Genomic DNA, 19,906 nt, shown 5'->3' on the forward strand with positions numbered 1-19,906 from the left:
GCCCAATTTTTCAGTTTTTTATTTGTTAAAAAAGTTTGAAATATCCAATAAATTTCGTTCCACTTCATGATTGTGTCCCACTTGTTGTTGATTCTTCACAAAAAATTACAGTTTCATATCTTTATGTTTGAAGCCTGAAATGTGGCAAAAGGTCGCAAAGTTCAAGGGGGCCGAATACTTTCGCAAGGCACTGTACATGTAAATCAGTATTAGGTCCTCTGCTATTCATAATCTACATTAATGACTTAGATTCTGGTATAGTAAGCAAACTTGTTAAATTTGCAGACGACACAATAGGAGGAGTGGCAAACACTGATGCAGCAGCAAAGGTAATATAACGTTTGCACACTGAAATGAGTTAAAGCCAGGACCTCAAACACATGCAATGTACACATCCCATGCAGCAAACTGGCAGAAGACTCCCTGACTCAACAGACAGTGATCCCCCTGTCCCAGCAATGTAATGCCATATGCTTCAGGTTGGCAACCAAAGCCTAATTAAACGACCTAGCACAGAAAACTGTCCAGTTCAGAGAAAAGAGCTCAGAAAACCAAGAGACACTTGGGTCTGCCTCAGGCACAGTAATTGTGAAAATAAATCTGTCAAGTTAGGGTTCTCCGAATTAGTTATCAAAGCAATACAAACCATATTTGTCGCCATTCCAAACGTGGATCTAGAATGCTCTCAAAAGTATTGCATTGTTCTGCATGTGGGAGCTTTAAGGAATCTTCAGTTCAGCAGCTTGGCTCAATATAAATTGGAGATTGCTGCTCATTGGATAGTAAAGAGGGAGGGGTGCTATCTTGGTGCAGTTTAGGGCTGGAAGACAGACAATCCAAGTTTTGTCTCCCAACTCCATTGATTTATTGAGACCTCAGAATAAATCACCTCACAGAGTCTCAGACGCTCCCCCCAGAAATGAAACTGATTTCACTCTAGAACTGATTTCACTCTAGAACTTAGTACATCTTTGAATTGCAGCCTGAGAGGAAAAGCCGCCAATCAGTACCAAGGCAGGTCGCAAGTAATCTGTCATCCATAAAACACTCAACACTGTTGAATCCAGAAATACTAAAATAAATGTAACACCTTCAATGACAAACATTTCGACTAGAAGTCTCTCAATATCTTCAATGGTGAGCAATCTACAGTATATTGACAGTTAATCCGGATGTTTTTGCTAATACTAATGCCGTTGTGATACAGTACCTTTCTCCAAGGGAACACTGCATCTGGTAAGTAGTTTTCTGATGCTTCCAAAGATCAGATGTTCCTGGTATAAACCAAACACCCCATTTATCTCAATACACATTAGGGCTGTTCACACAATTATGTTCTCTGTAACAATGACTGGCGCTTTGGCTTCCTCCACAGAAATGTTCACAGCCTGTCTCTTTGTGCTGTTATAAACATGAGGGGTGAAACAATGGGGCAGAATGTAAATTTAGCCCACACATCGAAAACACGCAGACTCAAGCAATAAACAGTCCTGCGGACTCAGGGACACTTGCTCCGCACAGTCAGAATCGGGTCTGCTTCTTACAGACAAGGAAACAAGCCTTACGTAAAAAAGGGGGGAAGTACTGTACAGTACTAACACATACAATTGAGCAAGTGTTCAGTGTTATCTGTCTCAATGTAACAGGGCGAGCAGCCCTGTACAGGGTTTGTTTATTTTTAGAACGGGGTCTCCCCCTCTGCCCCTGTGTTATTTTGTATTTGTTTATGATTTATTTATTGTATAAATATGGCGGCGAAACGTTGTGGGTTTTGTTATTGTTTTGGTATTTATTATTGTATTTATAGATGACGGCGTAGCCGTGCGGTTTTATTATTGTATTTATATATGACGGCGTAGCCGTGCGGTTTTGTTTATTTTAAAACGTGTTCTGGCAGAGGCGAGATTGGTGCTCGTCCTCTGCCAGGAATAATTAATAAACTTGTGCAGAAGGTGGCCAACTCCCGAATTAATTAAGTGATTAATTTTGTTGCTAATCGGGAGATGGTCACCTGCATAAAAGCCTGCAGCTCTCTACCCTCGCGGTGGGTGTTAGATCGGAGAGAGTGAGCGAGAGGAGTGAGAGAAAAACAAAACTAAAATTAAATACAGGAACAGTGACAGCAGTTGCCCAGCCTGACCTGTGTTGTTTTCGTAGTATTTTGTGTTCGAGATTTGTTTTGTTTGAACTTTTATTTTGCTCTGTGAGCACAGTATTTTTGTGTTTAAACCTTTTATTTATATTTTTGTATTATTTAAATAAACGGCGCCACCGCGTCTTAATATTATTTTGAAACTGCAGTGCCTGGTATCAGTATTTTTACTTCCTGCATCTGTCCTGACGTCACCGCCCAGCCACCCTGTCACACTCAAATTCAGAAACACAAAAGTGTGACTTATTGTCCCAGTTACTTGAAACTGAACTCTGTCAAAACACAGGCCAACATATCTACTCAGAGATGCTTCTACACCTCTTATGTTAGTTGACTGCCATGATCACCCCTCAAAATCAAGTTCATCTTAGGAATTATGACAATGACTCTTCTCGAGTATATGATTTTCCAGAAAAGTAAAACTTAAAAAAACCCCAAAAGGTCCCCGAATGGCTCATCTCATAAAAGCACTGCCGTGGGGCATGCAGGGTGAGCCATACAACCAGAGATCGCAAGTTCGAATCCTGGTTGTGCGATGCAGCCGGTCTTCGCTGGGGATTCTGTGGGGGCACCGCATTGGCTTTGGCACTCCCGGGGTTGGGGAGGTGGGATCCGGCTTAGACTGTTTCCCTTCACCGCTCTGCGGCGACGTCTGTAGGCCAGGTGCTGAGTGAGCTTGGGGGCAGAGATTTGCTGGTCTTTGTCCTCCAGAGGCCGATAGCCTGTGGACATCCGCTCTTGTTCCTGGGTGTAAAAAGATCGCAATTGGCCCGTGGGATTGGAGGACACCCACTGAGCCTCGGGTCCCTGAGCTATGTGGGGAATTGCCGTGGTGAAGGAGAAATAAATAATAATAATAATAATAATAATAATAATAATAATAATAATAATAATAATTGGGCATTCCAAATTGGGAGAAAATTGGGGGTAATTTTCACCAACAGGACTCAAACTCCCAAAAGCTTGGCACAATGGTCCGCCTTTGAGTACCAATCTCTGCTTTTCCTGTGATGTTGCGTTTCAGTGTTGATTTAGTTCTTCCATGCGAGCTCTGGAAGTTAACCATTAAAAAAATGTAGATAAGATTTACTGGAATTGTTTTATCAGCACCATGTATTGTGCTCAGACACCTACTGTAAAAAATTAGACCAGAATTTGGATAGTAACAAACTACTACAGACACTGATAAAGAAGGAACCTCACCAAACTGTTTATATATATATATATATATATATATATATATATATATATATATATTTGGTATCACAAACTGCTATCTCTCTGCATCTCCAGTGACAAGATCCTTCCGGGCAGTTTAGGGCTGGAAGGCAGACGATCCAAGTTTTGTCTCCCAACTCCATTGATTTATTGAGACCTCTGAATAAATCCAGTCTTAAAACAACAGCAGTAAAGCAGTAACCCTTCAAGAGGGACTTGGAGGCACAGCCCAACGTGAAAGGCCTGTAATAAGCCAGTTTAATACCACTCTAATCAGACTTTGGTTGGCTGGGGTCTCCTTGGCTCACTGCGCACCAGCGACCCCTGTGGCTGGCCGGGCGCCTGCAGGCCAGCCTGTACTCAATTCAGAACTGCGTGGTCCTCCGACGGCACTTGTTTTGGAGGACGCGAGTGCTCGTCTTCGTCTCTCCCGAGTTAGTTCAGGGGTTGCTGTGGTGAACCAGGTTAAATAATAATTGGACATTCCAAAATTGGGAGAAAATTGGAAAATAAATAAATAATTGTTAAAAAAAAAAAAAAAAAAAAAAAAGATGGCTACCGGTGTCGTAGGAAATAAGTTGACTGGGAAATAAGTTGATCGTGCAAGCGCAGTAAGGCAAAAGTAGACAAAAGTAAGGCGGGGCTACAGTTTGATTAAAGGGGAGGTTCACTGCACGGCTTTTTATTTTTATCTGGCCGTTTTATTTACTAGACTGTGTATGTTAGTGTGTGTTTGTGCCACTGTCTTTTCATATAAACTTCAAAATGTGTGATCGATGACTCTTTATATGGTAAATTGTTTTAAACCCCTGTCTTTTTATGTTTCTATAACATCGTTGTCAATCAGATGTAGTTTATGTGTGATCGCGGAGATTTATTTATATATTAAATTATTTTACACGTCAAAATGTTGTCAATCTTTAATCAGAATTAAAATGTTTCAATAATATAATCTAATGACATGCTGCATCCATAACATTAGTATTTTTACACTTTAATATAAGTATAGCTGTAACTTTACTACAGTTTAGACGTGGCAAAATGTAGGCATACCACTGCCAGTTAAAAAAAAATAAATAAATAAAAAAAAACACGTTTTAAGGGTTGTGGTTTTTAAATTACAAAAAAAACTCTCATGTTGTTTGCACACAATACATTAACATAAATGCCATATTCTTCGTAAACGTGACAATTGTGAGGAAGAGAGATCATACAGTATATATTTGACCTGAAAAAAGAAACAAGGACCAGGGGTCACAAATGGAGATTAGATAAAGGGGCATTCAGAACAGAAAATAGGAGGCACTTTTTTACACAGAGAATTGTGAGGGTCTGGAACCAACTCCCCAGTAATGTTGTTGAAGCTGATACCCTGGGATCCTTCAAGAAGCTGCTTGATGACATTCTGGGATCAATAAGCTGCTAACAACCAAACGAGCAAGATAGGCTGAATGGCCTCCTCTTGTTTGTAAACTTTCTTATGTTCTTGTTCTTATGTGTATATCTACATGATTTTAAATCGTGATAAATCACTTTAGTTCAATATACTATATCTCTTTCTCTTTATATGTCTTACATGGTTGTGCACTACAGGAATTTACCATTTTTAAAATCATGCTGATATACAGTAGCCTATATACTGTATGATCTCTGTTTCTTGCAATAGCTATCTTGGTTGGTATTGAACTACAGGTATTTACCACGGTTTAGCAAAGACGTTAACGCTTTAGTTTTTATCTAATTCATGTATTGTTTCTTCCCAGACTTGTAATTGAAATGCATGCACTATGATAACCAGTCTCCTGTTCGTTTTCTGTCCTAATTATACAAAGTACTGTATGTAAAAATAAATGAAAGAACAAATATAAAATAATAATACTGTATGAGCAACGTTTTTCAAGTACATCATGTGATTGATTTTTTTCCATGATTGAAACTCATGCTTTAACTTTTGGACAATCGCTCGCATACCTGCTGTCCATACTCTAATGTGTCCCAAAAAGTTACGAGTACAACTCACAAAATTACACATTAGATAGAGCATGAAATCACTGTCAAAAATATGTCACAGAGGTCACAGGACAGGCTGTTGATTGAGGGAACAATCGATGCGTATTTAACAGCGCATGCGTCCCGCACCTTGCATTGCTGATAGAAGGGAAGGAGTGGCTGCATGTTGGTGAAATGTGTAGGTGGAATTTTCAAAGCGGGAATGTGGCACAAAGTCGCCCAACAGATGGACAGTCTCAGTCTCAGCAAAGATCTTCTGTATACACAAGATAGTCAACTCCCCCTTTTTTCCATCCCTGCCGATGCGGTGCATCATGGGACTCCAAAGAGTTCCGGTGGTGACTTTTCTCCTATCTCTATAATGTAAAGTGTGCTTCATTTCCTTTTCAAAGAGTTATCTTTTGAAAACGATTGCATATTCACCTGGATAACTCGCCCTGCTCCGCACAGCCAGGACATGAACCTGCGCTGTATGACTCACCCTGCTCCGCACAGCCAGGACGTGAACCTGCGCTGTATGACTCACCCTGCTCCGCACAGCCAGGACGTGAACCTGCACTGTATGACTCACCCTGCTCCGCACAGCCAGGACGTGAACCTGCGCTGTATGACTCACCCTGCTCCGCACAGCCAGGACGTGAACCTGCGCTGTATGACTCACCCTGCTCCGCACAGCCAGGACGTGAACCTGCACTGTATGACTCACCCTGCTCCGCACAGCCAGGACGTGAACCTGCACTGTATGACTCACCCTGCTCCGCACAGCCAGGACGTGAACCTGTACTGTATGACTCACCCTGCTCCGCACAGCCAGGACGTGAACCTGTACTGTATGACTCACCCTGCTCCGCACAGCCAGGACGTGAACCTGCGCTGTATGACTCACTCTGCTCACCACGCAGCTGTGCTTTTACCAGGTGAGCTATTCAGGGTCAGCAGTTTTTTTGAAAAACAAAATGGCTTCACCTTCAATGTTTTAGTTCCCCATCTTCTGTAATACAGCCTTTGCTTGGTTATGCAAACAATTTACAGCAAAGCAAACACAAATAAAAACAACAGGGCAGGTCTGTCCTTTCATTTTAAATGAGACTTTATTCACAGACCATTAAAACTGTTGCTTTTATAAGCATGTGCAGTACAGTATCCCCAAATGTAATTGACATAACAATTCATTAGCTCCTCTCTGAAGTATTTACTGACCATTTATCTTTTTTTATGAATTTTGTGTTCCTGAGGGTGAATGGCACTGTCAACAATGAGCCAAGGTGCCAGTAGGCTCAATGTGTGTGTCTCCCTCACACCTCTGTGAGCACACCTCAACCCTGACCCCCAACACTCACAAACTGACACAGGCGGTTTCATGATGTGGACTTTTTCTGATGTGGACTAATGTGACGTGGCTAGGTTCAAATCACCAGACTCATTTAATGTGTGACGTTTCCCAGAAAAATACCAACTGGGATGTTAACACTGTGCTTACAGAGGGTCTGACAGTTAGCTAGTGGCTTTAGTATACACTTTCAGTTTCAAACCACTATGTTGACAACACAGTTAAAATCTTTGTAAATGTTAAAACTGTTTTAAAAAACAAATTGTGGATTTTGTTTTTTTAATAGCCAAGATAACCAACTGGATTGCCATTCAGTAATTGGTCCAGCAGAGAATTATATAAGTTTGTGAACCCCTTAGGATTATCACATATTTCACATATTCACATATTTAAAACCTAAAATAAAAACATTTATTGATCCACAAATGATTCAACATTCAATATCCATGTGTGAAAAAGTATGTTAACCTTTAGATTAAGTAACTGGTGGCACCCCCTTGAGCAGTAATGACTTCAACTAGGCGTTTCCTGTAACTGTTGGTCAGTCTCTCACATCGGTTTTGAGGAATTTTGGCCCATTCCTCCTTACAGAACTGCTTCAACTCGGTGACATTTGAGGGCTTCCTTGCATGGACAGCTCGCTTCAGGTCCTGCCACAACATTTCGATGGGGTTTAGGTCCGGACTTTGACTAGGCCATTCTAAAATGCGGAATTTCTTCTTCTGCAGCCATTCTTTTGTAGATCTGCTTGTATGTTTAGGATCATTGTCTTGCTGTATGACCCACTTTCGGTTCAGCTTCAGCTCACAGACGGATGGCCTGACATTCTCCTCTAGAATCTTCTGATACAATGCAGAATTCATGGTTGTGTCATTGATGGCAAGCCGTCCAGGTCCTGAGGCAGCAAAGCAGCCCCAAACCATCACACTCCCACCACCATAATTGACAGTTGGGATGAGGTTTTTCTGTTCAAACGCAGTGTTTGGTTTTCGCCAAACATAATGTTTCTCATTGAGGCCAAAAAGTTCTACCTTTGACTCGTCTGTCCAGAGAACATTGTTCCAGAAGTCTTGTGGATCATCTATGTGCTCTTTGGCGAACTTTGGCGACGGGCAGCAATGTTCTTTTTAGAAAGCAGTTGTTTCCTCCTGGCTATCCTTCCATGAACACCATTCTTGTTCAGTTTTTTTCTGATAGTTGAGTCATGAACACTCACATTAGCCAAGGCGAAAGTGGCCTGCAGACTCTGGGGTTCTTTGTGACTTCCTTGATGATTTTCCGGTTTGTTCTTGGAGAGATTTTGGTAGGACGACCACTCCTCGGTAGAGTGACTGTGATCTTGATTCAATTTGTAGACTATCTGTCTGACAGTGGATTGGTGGAGCCCCAAATCCTTAGAAATTGTTTTGTAACCCTTTCTAGACTGATGAGCATCAACTAGTTTTCTGAGGTCCTCAGAGATTTATTTTGATCATGGCATGACGTGTTTCCACACACCTGTATGGTGAAGACCAAACTCACAAAGTTTCTGATCTTTATATAGGGTGGGGCCTCCCAAACTCACCCCTGAAGATCTACCTAATTATTTAAACACCTGATTATCCCCTTAATTGAGCTGATAAAACCAGGGGTTCACTTACTTTATTAATTACTCATTGTTTGTCTAATTCATACATCATTTAGTTTCAAAAGACATGGAATTGGTTAATATAAACCCTAGTGAATATTTAAGAAAAGACTGATTTTGATTCAAGAAGGCTATCATGGTAAAACTATGGAATTTCCATAATTATCATTGGGGTTTACAAACTTTTTCTCGGCACTGTATACTTAGTTTAGTAATGCTAAGTAATCTGGTAGTGTGATTACCTATTTTACTGCCAAAGCGGTCCATCTACTCTATTATCAAAGAGAGTTCTGGAATACCAAACCAGCTCAATTTAAAGTGTGCATTCAGAGCCTAATATAGGCAGCAAAGGTAGCAAACTAACCCATTGCTGTAAAACAGAGAAGCCCCAATCAGGTCCAAGGACCAGACATTATTTGGAAGCACTTCAAAAGGTATTTTCTCAAGGCTACATCTTCTATGGACATATCTAGGTCACATATTCCTTGCTGATTACATAGCTCTGAAAAGCAGTACTCAATGTCAAACAGGTTTGGCCTCCTTAAAAGCTTAAACCACATACAAAATAGAAAAGAGCTGCTGTGGAAAGCTTTTGGAATGATGTAAGACTGGCCAGGAGCTACAGTACATTGCAAACACCAACCCCAAAAGATTTATCTATCAAGATGAAAAGTGTTCTGGTTACGTGCCCAGTTTGTCGAAAACCACTGGTTGCTAGTGGTTAACTCATTGTTACCATCTGCAAAACACCGACCTTGTTTTCCAATTAGATTAATACAGTTAAACCAAGTTGTTAACAGAATGATGTGATGTGTGTGCCATTCAGGGATATTGTTAATTTAGCTTACAGAATAAAAGACAAGGACTGAATGACTTGTCACTTTGATAGAGCAACTCTGTGTTCACCCCATTCTAAATTGAATACACTTGTAAAAATTATGTTTTCAAAACAAAAGCAACAGCCACTAGGTCAGTGCCACGTTACATTATGAGTACACTTAATTCATGAAGTCCAATCAACATTCATGACAGATTGCAACCTTTGCCTACTTTATAATACTGTTAAAATGGCAAGGTACAGTAATAGTATAATACAGTGGTTAAATAGGTGCTCTATTAAATTCTGTTTTCATATTAGTCTTGGTCTTTCTGATAGTTTGCTACAATTTTTAAAGGGAGGCTACCTTATAAGGAAAAGTGTAGGTCTTAAGCACCATGTCAGTATATCTGTGGTATAGATACCATTTTTGCTATACAACAGGCTATATGTATTCCCCATGTGAAACAAAAAATGTTGAGCAAATATGCTTCCAACCATCAAAGTACAAAAAAAATCTATGTATCTATATTTAGAACCTAAGCTTGTCACACCGACAATGCTAGGATGTGTTTTGGTTCCTTTGCTTTGACAGAACCTGCTCATCTTACAGATTCCATTAAAACATGTTCGATTTGGTTTAAACAGCAGAAGAAGCAAGAAAACAGACAGCAGGAGATACCACATAGAAGGTAAATGTAATGCGAGGGCACATTTAAGAAAAAAGCACAGCAAAGTATACTAATGCATAGGGAAATCATGGTAATAGCATGGGGAAGAATGTACTGTTCAAAACAGTTTCATATAAAAGAGCTGCTTGTTTAATTTGGTACCAATTTTTGCCTGTATATCATAAAATATCATAAAATAAAATAAATGCCATATGCCACATATGGAGTTATAGGACTGACTCTACTCTAAACATGAGTGATATACAACAATGTAAGGACCTGTCACTGTTTGTTTATTATTATGTTACCACCATTTTATCCCCAATTTCAAAAGTAAATCCTGTTTACTCACTGTCCCAATTCCCCACAGAGCTCAGAACTGAAGGTTAATGGACGTCCTTCGATGCCACAATCAAGTCAATTGCCTCTTTACACCCAGGAACGTGAGAGTGGATGTCAGCGAGCTCCCGACCTCAGGAAAAAAGTCCAGCCCTGTGGGCGTCCTCTTGAGCTCACCAGGCTCTTCATTGCACTACAGCAGACCTTAGTAGGGTCCACTGAAGCACGATGAAGAGATACAGTCCCTGCCGGTTTTGCCTCCCTAACACGTGGAAGCATTAGAGCCAATGTGATGCTCCTTTCAAAATCCCCAGCGAAGACCTGCTATATGAAGAAATTATTATGATGCAGGTTAAAGAAATTATGAAGACACAGGCATCACCAAAGACTGCGCTCCAGCTGGATTTGATTGGATGTTTGCTGTAAATCTAGAGGTGAGGCTCAGCCCGCTACGCTAAACCTATATGCTCCCCAAGCCTACTTTTCACTAAATGTTCTGCAAGTCTTTCTCCTCCGCCTCTTTAGCAACTGTATTTCCCTTTTTGGGGGTTGGTGGTCCATCATCACATCGCTTTAGTATACTTATGACCGCCATTGGAGGTAACACGTCAATGGAGGGAGTGGCTCCTGCTGGACCAGAAGGCGATAGCCTGGGCCAAACAACTGAATCATCCCACACTACAATTCATACTACAGCTAGCAATGCTGTAGCGCGATCTTTGACTAATCTGTTATGGTAGTACACTGTACACTGCCTTTCTAATAGACTGCTTCAAGACTCTGCATGCAGACTCAGCATTCTTAGTATGGTGGCATGTAGGACTGTATTGCCCTCAGTAATGGGATCAACAAAACAAAAGATAATGTCATTACTAGGGGTGCACAGGATACATATTTGTATATGGATGGGGGCCAATCTTTTTTCAGCGTGACCACATCCACTTCCAGCTAGTTTGGCCATGCCTTGATTAACAAATTTATATTTATATAGTTGGTGTTATACCACATAACTCTAGTTGTCTCTTTTGGATAAAAAGGGGTTAATTCATCTGGAGCTTTTAGTCACATGCAATACCAGCAAAGGCTATTAGTTAAATAGCATACTAGTTGAGTAATATATTTATATATTCAAAACATCTGTCTTTAAACACAAACCACCCCATATTAAAAAAAAATAAATAAACAAAATGTTTCATTATATGTGATCATCACAAAACTAACAGGAGTCTAGGTAAACTATGACGTCACTGCGTGTAAGAGTTTTCAGAAGCGTCCCTGTCAAAAACTGTCAAACATTTGTCTGGATTGGACATCATCCATGCCCTTGAATAGACCCCCTCCCTCCCAGAACAGCTGTACTTTCTCATGTTTCCCAATTTTAAGCTTTCAATAAAAAGCCAGTTCCACAATCTTTCCCTGGCAAAGCAGGAAATCCCTTTGGCTGTGGTTGAATTTTATTATAAATGTATACAAATACACAGCATTGTAAAAGCACAAGCAAACAAAAGCAAAACACTGAAATACTTACTAGGCAGCTATGTATCCACTACACCATAATACATCCTGTGGAAGGGTGGTGGGCAATTCACTGACACAGAGGAGACAGAACTTTATTTGTAACGCCGCTAAGGCGCACTGATTTATTTTTTACCCGCAGAGGGCGCTGTTGTCCATGGCCTGAATACTGGCAACAGTAAACAGAACCACGGGGTTACCAATACTGGTATACAGTCCAGTGCACATACAAGTGCTCAAAAATAATAATGAAAACAAAAGGCGAAAGAAGAAGGGAAAATAAAACACAGTAATAAAACTACAAAATAAAGGTGCTGCTTACGCAGTGCCCCCACTGCCGCTAAGCAGGTCAATACGGGCCTCCGACCTACACTCCACTATTTTCTATACACTGGGGTGGCCAGAGTTCCCCGTATAACTACACACGTCTCCTCGGGTATGTAATTATTTATTTTATTCTTTTGTTTCTTTCAAGGCAGGCTGTCTCACTCAGCCGTGCTTGCCTGCTCTTTCTTTACACTGACGTCTTCCGCCAGCGTCACTGGGTATCCTCTCTCCGGCCACCCGAATGCACAACCAAGCGCTGTTCTTATGGGTCGAGCAATCCCCCAAGGCCTGCCTCTCAGCCACTCAGAGAGAGGGAAAGCCAACACACCCTCTTCCCCACCTCTCCGTGTCATCGCCATGACAGACAGGCGAATCCTGCGAGACTGCTGCCCACTTCCTGCAGAACCATGGACACACCAGATAGTCAGCACATATCTCCCCTATTACACACCCCAACAAGACAGTCTGCTCTAGTGCAGCCCTGACAATTGTTTTGTTTGCTTTTTTATTCATAGAGGGTTGTTAAACAGTGGAATAGAGAAAAGGGGTCTGTGGCAGGCATTATGGTCCGCCACAGAGTTTGTTTTGGTTTGTGTTATTTTGTTATTGTTTTTGTATAAATAACTGGAAGGAAGTATGGGATGCGCTCCAGGACGTGCTCCCATTGGTGTTTTGAGTGGCTGGTTGCCGTGCCTCAGCAAAGCATCTTTTTAAAAAGGAAGATCCTGACAATCGCTGCTCTTCTCAGCCAGGAGTAGGGGGTTAAGTTAAACCAAGCGGTTGCAGGATACTTTACCCCCAAAAGGAGAATGGTGAAACCACAGAATAAAAAAGCTAAGAAAAAACAAAGAAAATAAATAATGAAAAAACAAATTACCCACACCCACATTATTTTACAGTGTCATTCATATTTTCCAGTTAAATTGTTGTGACGAATCATGGATCAGCACGGCTTTTGAGTATCTAGTTGTTGCTTTGTGTGCAGTACAAATGGGAATGTTCCACTCTTCTGGAGATCTAAATGGGATACCCCACAGAAACTTTATATTTCACAAATCTCAACATACAGTATATTCGCGTATCAGTCCTGGGCCATGTAAATTAACAACACTAACAAGCAGGCAGGACTCCCTAATAATTTATCCCCTGGGTTTGACAGATCAGTGTTTACACAAGTTCTGCCCTTACTCTGAGCTGGAGATTTATATCCCTGGGTTACGATGCTAACTTCACGACCCTGGGTCAGAAACCATGGCACAGCTAGGGTCAAATAACCCCTTGTCATCCAGACACCATTAATCTTCCTGGCTAAGGGTTCCACACTACCTTGTTTTAGTCACTGGTGACCCCTGACCAATGTAGAAACAGAATTCATGATAAAAAAGAGAAAATTGGAAAAATGGCACACTTGGTTGCGTCAGTACAGCAGCTGACAAATTCAGGCAGTAATATCAGTCACTATTTGTATGTACTAATGAGTTTGTACAGTACGGCTAACTCAAATACTATCAATTTAACTACCACACAGAGGATGATCAATAGCTTGTCAATTTTATTTTAATTTTATTTTTGTTACGATTTGAATGATTTATTTCTTTGAAAATGTTAAGACAGCCCACTGAGCTGCATCATCTCATTACAGAGGCATCCTGTCGACACCAGCAGCAGGGTTATAGCAACCAGACACCTTGACAACCACACAGTGCCACGTCAATAATGTTTTGTAGCTTCCTGAAAAGCTTGAAAGGAGCTAATAGTTTTATATGATGTGAAAGGGTACTCCAAGACTGCAATATTTTAAAGGCGAAAAGCATAATTTGATCCAGTTTTGAAATGTGTGGAGACCTCTCACAGAGAGGATGAATCACTGCTTGGAATTTAAAGGCCAAACAAACACAGGACTGTTAACCCCTTCATGGAAATAACTTTCTTCTGGAACCCCTTCTGGAACTTTCCATACAGTTCTGTTCAAGTGTAAATGTGGAATGCATACAAATTTGATATATCCAAGATATTTATCCAGAATCATAAAACAATTCAGTATCATCAGCCAATCAGCTTCCAGCTCTAGTAGGCTTCTGATAGACAGTAGATGCCCGCTGGAACGTCACTGCATCAACTGTGAATCATCAATCCGCGCAAGTACAGGATTTTTCATTTTGATTTGCTGTAATGAAAGCCCAGCAAATACCAAACAAAGACACAATTGGTCCAAATTAATTTCATTAATCAACCAAAACGAGCCAATCAATACTTTGCACCGATGAAAGCAACCAGTCCTGTACCCGCAACTGCCGAATCAGCCAATCACAGCCTGTCATCTCAACCAGAGCTTAGCATCTTTCAACAACAACTATAACAACAACGAGACATGGACAATTCAGTAATATTGCTTCATTCAGATATCGGGCACTATTCAGATAAAATAAAAACAGCTCTCACAATATATGTGATCCTTTATGAACATTTTCAGGACTATTTTCCTAAAACTTCTCAGCAGAAGGGCACCCGACAAATCATTACAAGTTCAATGTAAATTTAGGGTTTAGTGTTTTTATTTAAATAAAATAATGAGAAAAATCGTTGTCTAATAGTAATAGTGCCCAATCTATTAAGGCTCTACCATGTGGTAGTTCACCTTGACTTTTGGTAGCACCCTTGCCTTTGGCTGTTTGCAATAACCAGCCGTGGTCAACTAACACATGGTAAAGCCTTCATAGATGGGCACTATCGCTTAACATGTACAGTACCATTATACATGCAGAACCTTTGTAGACTTATATCATCTCCAGCATGTCTGTGTGTATACGTGTGTAAATTACAAACAGTTTGAGGTTAGTGTTTAAAATGTATACTGTAGCAGTTTTGTTGTATCCTTTGAAGGTATGGTATAATTCAGGACCATGCTCTCCAGTCATGAGGTTTAAGAGGGAATGTCAGTACATTAGCATCGTGTTTTCTGACTTTATTCCAGCAGTGCTGGCATTGAAAACACTTCTCATGCAATGACGTAATAGTTCACTTTTACCAAAGTCAACCGGGCTAATTATACGTGAATGGTACAATTATTAGTTCAAAAGCAGCCCCAGTTCTTTACTGGGAATGCCTTCTTAATGATAGCATGGAGGCCTGACCCCAACGCACCCCTCTGTAACTCAAGCTCCATATTTAAATCAAAGAAATGACTCCTTTTGTCAAAACTGCTGGGCGTACACAAGAGTCTTTAATCAGGACGACGAACAAAGAAGGAAGCTTCCTGTCATTACAAATCATGAAAATAAAAACCTGATCCAAGTTCAAAAACACAGCATCTAATTTCATTATTTAATGTGCCAGAATGTTATTGATTATAAATATGTATTATATTAACCCAGCTACTCCTTATCAAATTATATTATGGAATCACAAACAACTATAAAACATATCCATAACTTTCAAATACTCAATAGTGCTGGATTTATGAATACTAAAAGAAACTTAATAAATTCAATGACAAATGTTTCGACAAGAAGTCTTTCTCAATGTCTTCAATGGTGAGTAATCTACATTATTACAGTACAATATTTAGTGCTGTTGTTACACATTACATTTCTCTTGACGCTGAGAAAGACTAAACAAAATGTTAGTCACTGAATTTAAGTTTCTTTGAGTATTTCTAAAAATATAAAACATAAAAAACTGAAGGATAGCATCAGAAAGGACACAATACAAATAAAACTGGAACAAACAAGCAGGGCACAAGGGCCAAAATAAAGAATTTCAACACAAAACACCACAATAAGGACTATACAGTCAACACTTACATGGGCCAGGCTGGGCTCGGCTGGGCAACGTCTTCACTAGCACAACTACTTACACGACCTCTCAAACAATGTATGTTCTCTCCTTTATATAGCATGTCTGGAACCTAATTAATCATCAATCACTTAATTAAGGCTCAAGCCACATTCCCACATGTATTCTGGCAGTGAGGATTTCTTGTTGTACAGCAGACACTGTACTACCGGTATAGTTTAATAGTTTGCACCAATGTATTCTGGCCAGTTGTGATTTTATGGAAATAAAAAAGTTTTTACTTACATATAGTGGTCTAGGTTCAGGTACCTAGATTTGCACCTCAGATATATTTAGGGCTTCTATTTTTCAGTGTTCATTTTTACAAATGTTCAGCCTTTTTGTAAATGTCCACAAATCTGAGAACTTGAATTGTTTCAAGTTCTGGTTTCCACATGGTTAAAGTACTGTATTACCTTGATCTGCAGATCTAATCTTACTGCAGTGTGCTGCAGAGACATCAGATAGCCTGAAGTAAACTGGACAACGGTTATGCCTACACACATACATTAGTGAGGCATGACAGATGATAGCCTTTTCTACAGGTGACAACCAGTTCAATCTGTGAAAATAATACAATTATTAGTTTGATAGTTTCATCTTAAACGTTCAGTAAAAAAAGTGAAAAGCTGTCATTTGTTAGGTGTAAGACCTTCTAAAATGTGTGTTATAGCATACCTATAATGATTGCTACTATAAAGGTTGATACTATGGTATGGGTAAGAGTTATCTTAACTATGTATTCTGCTTGTTGTTTAGATTAATACATCACTTTCTGTTGCAGTCCAAATCCTGAAGATTTGAAACGCAGAAGCTAAAAGCACCTTTGCAGCATCTAAAGAGCACTCAAACACGTCTTCTCTATAATCACAGCACACTAGTGCTGCAGGGGGGCAGGTAACACTGGTATTTCATACCCGTACCCACTTGCTCTTTAACATAATAATCGTATCAAACACCCTATACTGCATTTCCATGTCATTGTTTAATTTATTAGCCTTTATTTATCCCATTGAGAAAAATATTTATTTTACAAGGAAGTCCTGGACAAGATGGCAGAAGAAAAAGATAAAGTAAGGAAATGATATGGAGACTTAGGACAGACTTAGGAGACACTTCTTTATACAGAGGGTTTAGAATGGGCTACCTAGTCATGTTGTTGATGCTGAATCACTGGGATCCTTTCAGACCCAATTTGACTAGGCTTGGAGATCAATCGACTACTAGAAACCATATGAGCATAGATGGGCCAAATTGCCTCCTCCGAAATTGTGTTCTTATGTTGTTTGTGATTTTATATGATCTTACTCTGCTCTACTATATTTAGCTACACTAATATACTGTACCTCCACTGCTGGTTTTCTTCAGATTCAGTATAATTGCCAGAGTCAGAATCAATGGATACTGCCAGCAATATACTGTAAGCTTCCAGAAACCCAGCATGTTAGTGGTGTTTAATTTATAAACTTCACTTTCCCAGAGAGTTATAAGGGGTGTGATATAGGTGTTGAAATGTTATTTGCATCGTTTTAAAGTGGCTTTGAAAAAAAAAATGCTGTTCTAGAAGGTAGCATTAAAGAGTTACATCAATGTTCAGGAAAGTTGTTTTTGTTCTTTTCACAATTAAACATTTGTTTGTTTGGGCCAGACTTACACAGCTGATTTTGTAACACACTCTACTTAGCATGATGGCTTCACAATAGGACCTGGCAGAGTTGAGAGCTACAGGAGAGGGCAACTTCTTTCAGCATGTTTTAAACACTGCCAAGCTTTAGTGAAGTCCTGAGTCTATTATTTGGTTTGTATATCATGCTAAATAGAGCTTTTTTTTTTTGAACGAGAGCATTTATTCCACAAAAGACACACTGGGTCTCCATTTGTGCTTTGAAAGTTCTCTCATGCAGGACTATTATCCAACATTTTTCTTTTTTTTGGATCACAGACTGTGGTCGTTCCAAGTTTGGCTTTAATCTTTGCAGAGCTTCCAAAAGTGCACCTTGCAATAATTAAAATGTACTTTCCTGTTTCTCAGGCAAGAACAGAGCTCTACTGAACCCCTTATACCAAGAACAACAGTACAGTAGTTTCATTTGACAGGTGATCAATATATTATTTATTTACTGTAAAAAGTTGTTTAGAGCCCTACAGTGAATACAACTGTGTACCAGCCATAAAGACACTATGTGGTCTATATTATTAATATGGCCAGAGTTTAAAACAATACGGCAGTGAAAGTGTTATTTTTTTTTATCTGACAACACTGATTAAAGCATACAGCTGTATACCAAACATTAAGACAATGGACCCAATTCTGATAACAGAATAGAAATTATTTTAAGATTTTACTGTTACCTTACAAGGCCCTGACTGGAACTGGATTAGCACCTAGTTATTTGCCGGAGTTACTGACCCTATATCTTCCAAACTGCACTCTGAGACTGCAAGGTTATTCCGAGGGTCAACAAAAGCAACACAGGAGGTAGGACTTTTTCTTGTAGTGCTCCGAAATTATGGAAAGCTCTGCAAATGTTTGTCAGGGAAGCTGGGACCGCACTCTTAGTGTGTTTTAATGTAACTTTAAAATTGCTGTTTTTGTATTATTATGTGTATACTGTTATTTAAATGGTCTTGTTGTGGCAGTTGTATGTGTGACATGCTATACAAATATATTGTGGTTTGTTCTTTTTTTTCTATGTACTTGTGGCCAAGTGACCCGCCCCTGTGTGTATTTTTGTGTTATAGGTTGCATGTGGTGTGTTAATGTTGGTGTATAGGTATTGGTGCACAGGATATAAATGGGTCTGTGTAGCACGATTGATTTAAAATATATAGTTGTATTTAGGCACAGGGATTGCACAATCACTTCACATGCAGTATGTAATAATAAAAGTATGTAATAATATGTGAGCACGGGGAATGCACAAATTAGTTCACGTGCTAGGGTTCAAGTGAATAATTAATTAGTAATTGAATCCCAGCACAGCTGTATAAATAGTTGCAGAATTCACTCGGGGTTGTGTGTTCAGGGAGAAGGAACGGGAGTGAAAAGGAGAAAAATAATTAAAATAACAAATGCTACTCGTGCGAGAGGACTCACACGATACTTGTTTAGTGTTCGTCCCCGTTTGTTTAGCTGGTGTCAGTTTTGTGTTCAGCCTTTTATTTTGCTCTGTGAGTACTGTTTTGTGTCAAACCTTTTTATTTTATTTGCAATAAATAATAAACTATATAAATGCAATAAATAAATAAACAGGACAAGGGACTAACGATAAGGCAAAGTTCCGTTAGTGCCTAATTATGGGTGCTAACTTGGCGCAAATGGGCATTCTCAGACTTTGCCCCGTGAAGTTATTTTGGTATCAGGTTTTGCCCCGAGTTTTTACACTGCAGACAAAAATTTTCGGAGTAGCCTCATTATCATTTTCACCTAAGCAGTTTTGAGGAAGTAAAATATGACATTTTTAACGCTACTTGTAGCATTAAATTTATGACACGCACATGTTCTTTGATGGTTTTCTGGAAATGTTGCTGCTAGGTATAAATATATTTCTACATACAATACAACACAATACAATTTGCTTTTATATAGCGCTCTTCATGTGGAAAATCCCAGGGCGCTTTACAATAAAAACTTAAATAAAAAGGGCACTGGCCAATCAATCCAGCTGTATGAATAAGCTAATAAAAACACTTATGTTTTTTAATTTGATTTAAAAGATTCGATGTACCAGACTTGGGACGGAGTTCCAAAAGCAGAAAGCATAACGGCTCTGCCCCCCCCAACATCTCAGCATTTTTATCAGATAGAATGGGTCTCAAAATACATGTTCAACTATCTCGCAACTCACCTGGAGAAGAGAAGATTAACATGACTAAAACTGTGCAAGCCTACCGAGTGGCAGCTACTGAGTTATGAAAACCTAAAACCTGGCCATGGTGCTGCTCATTTACAGAATGTTCCCAACCTGGAAATTCCACAAGATAAATGTGAACCACTAAGCTGCAGAGAATCCGTCCAAGACACTATGTTTCCTTTTTCCTGTTTCAGTCTAAGCTTTAATTACCG

General features: G+C 39.7%; 1 protein-coding gene across 2 annotated transcripts in view; it reads right to left on the reverse strand.

Moving 5' to 3' along the window:
• LOC117399934 (F-box/LRR-repeat protein 7) overlaps positions 1 to 19,906 on the reverse strand; it is a 101,500-nt gene that overhangs the window by 21,686 nt on the left and 59,908 nt on the right. The window contains exon 1 of one of the 2 annotated variants that reach the window (XM_059023071.1): positions 15,810 to 15,856. The exons of the other annotated variant lie outside the window; for it this stretch is intronic. The gene's annotated coding sequence lies outside the window, so the exon portion shown is untranslated. Of the gene's footprint in view, positions 1 to 15,809; positions 15,857 to 19,906 lie in introns of those variants that run through there. 2 annotated transcript variants of the gene reach the window in all.

The sequence above is a fragment of the Acipenser ruthenus genome, chromosome 4, assembly GCF_902713425.1.
Source record: "Acipenser ruthenus chromosome 4, fAciRut3.2 maternal haplotype, whole genome shotgun sequence".
NCBI lineage: Eukaryota > Metazoa > Chordata > Actinopteri > Acipenseriformes > Acipenseridae > Acipenser > Acipenser ruthenus.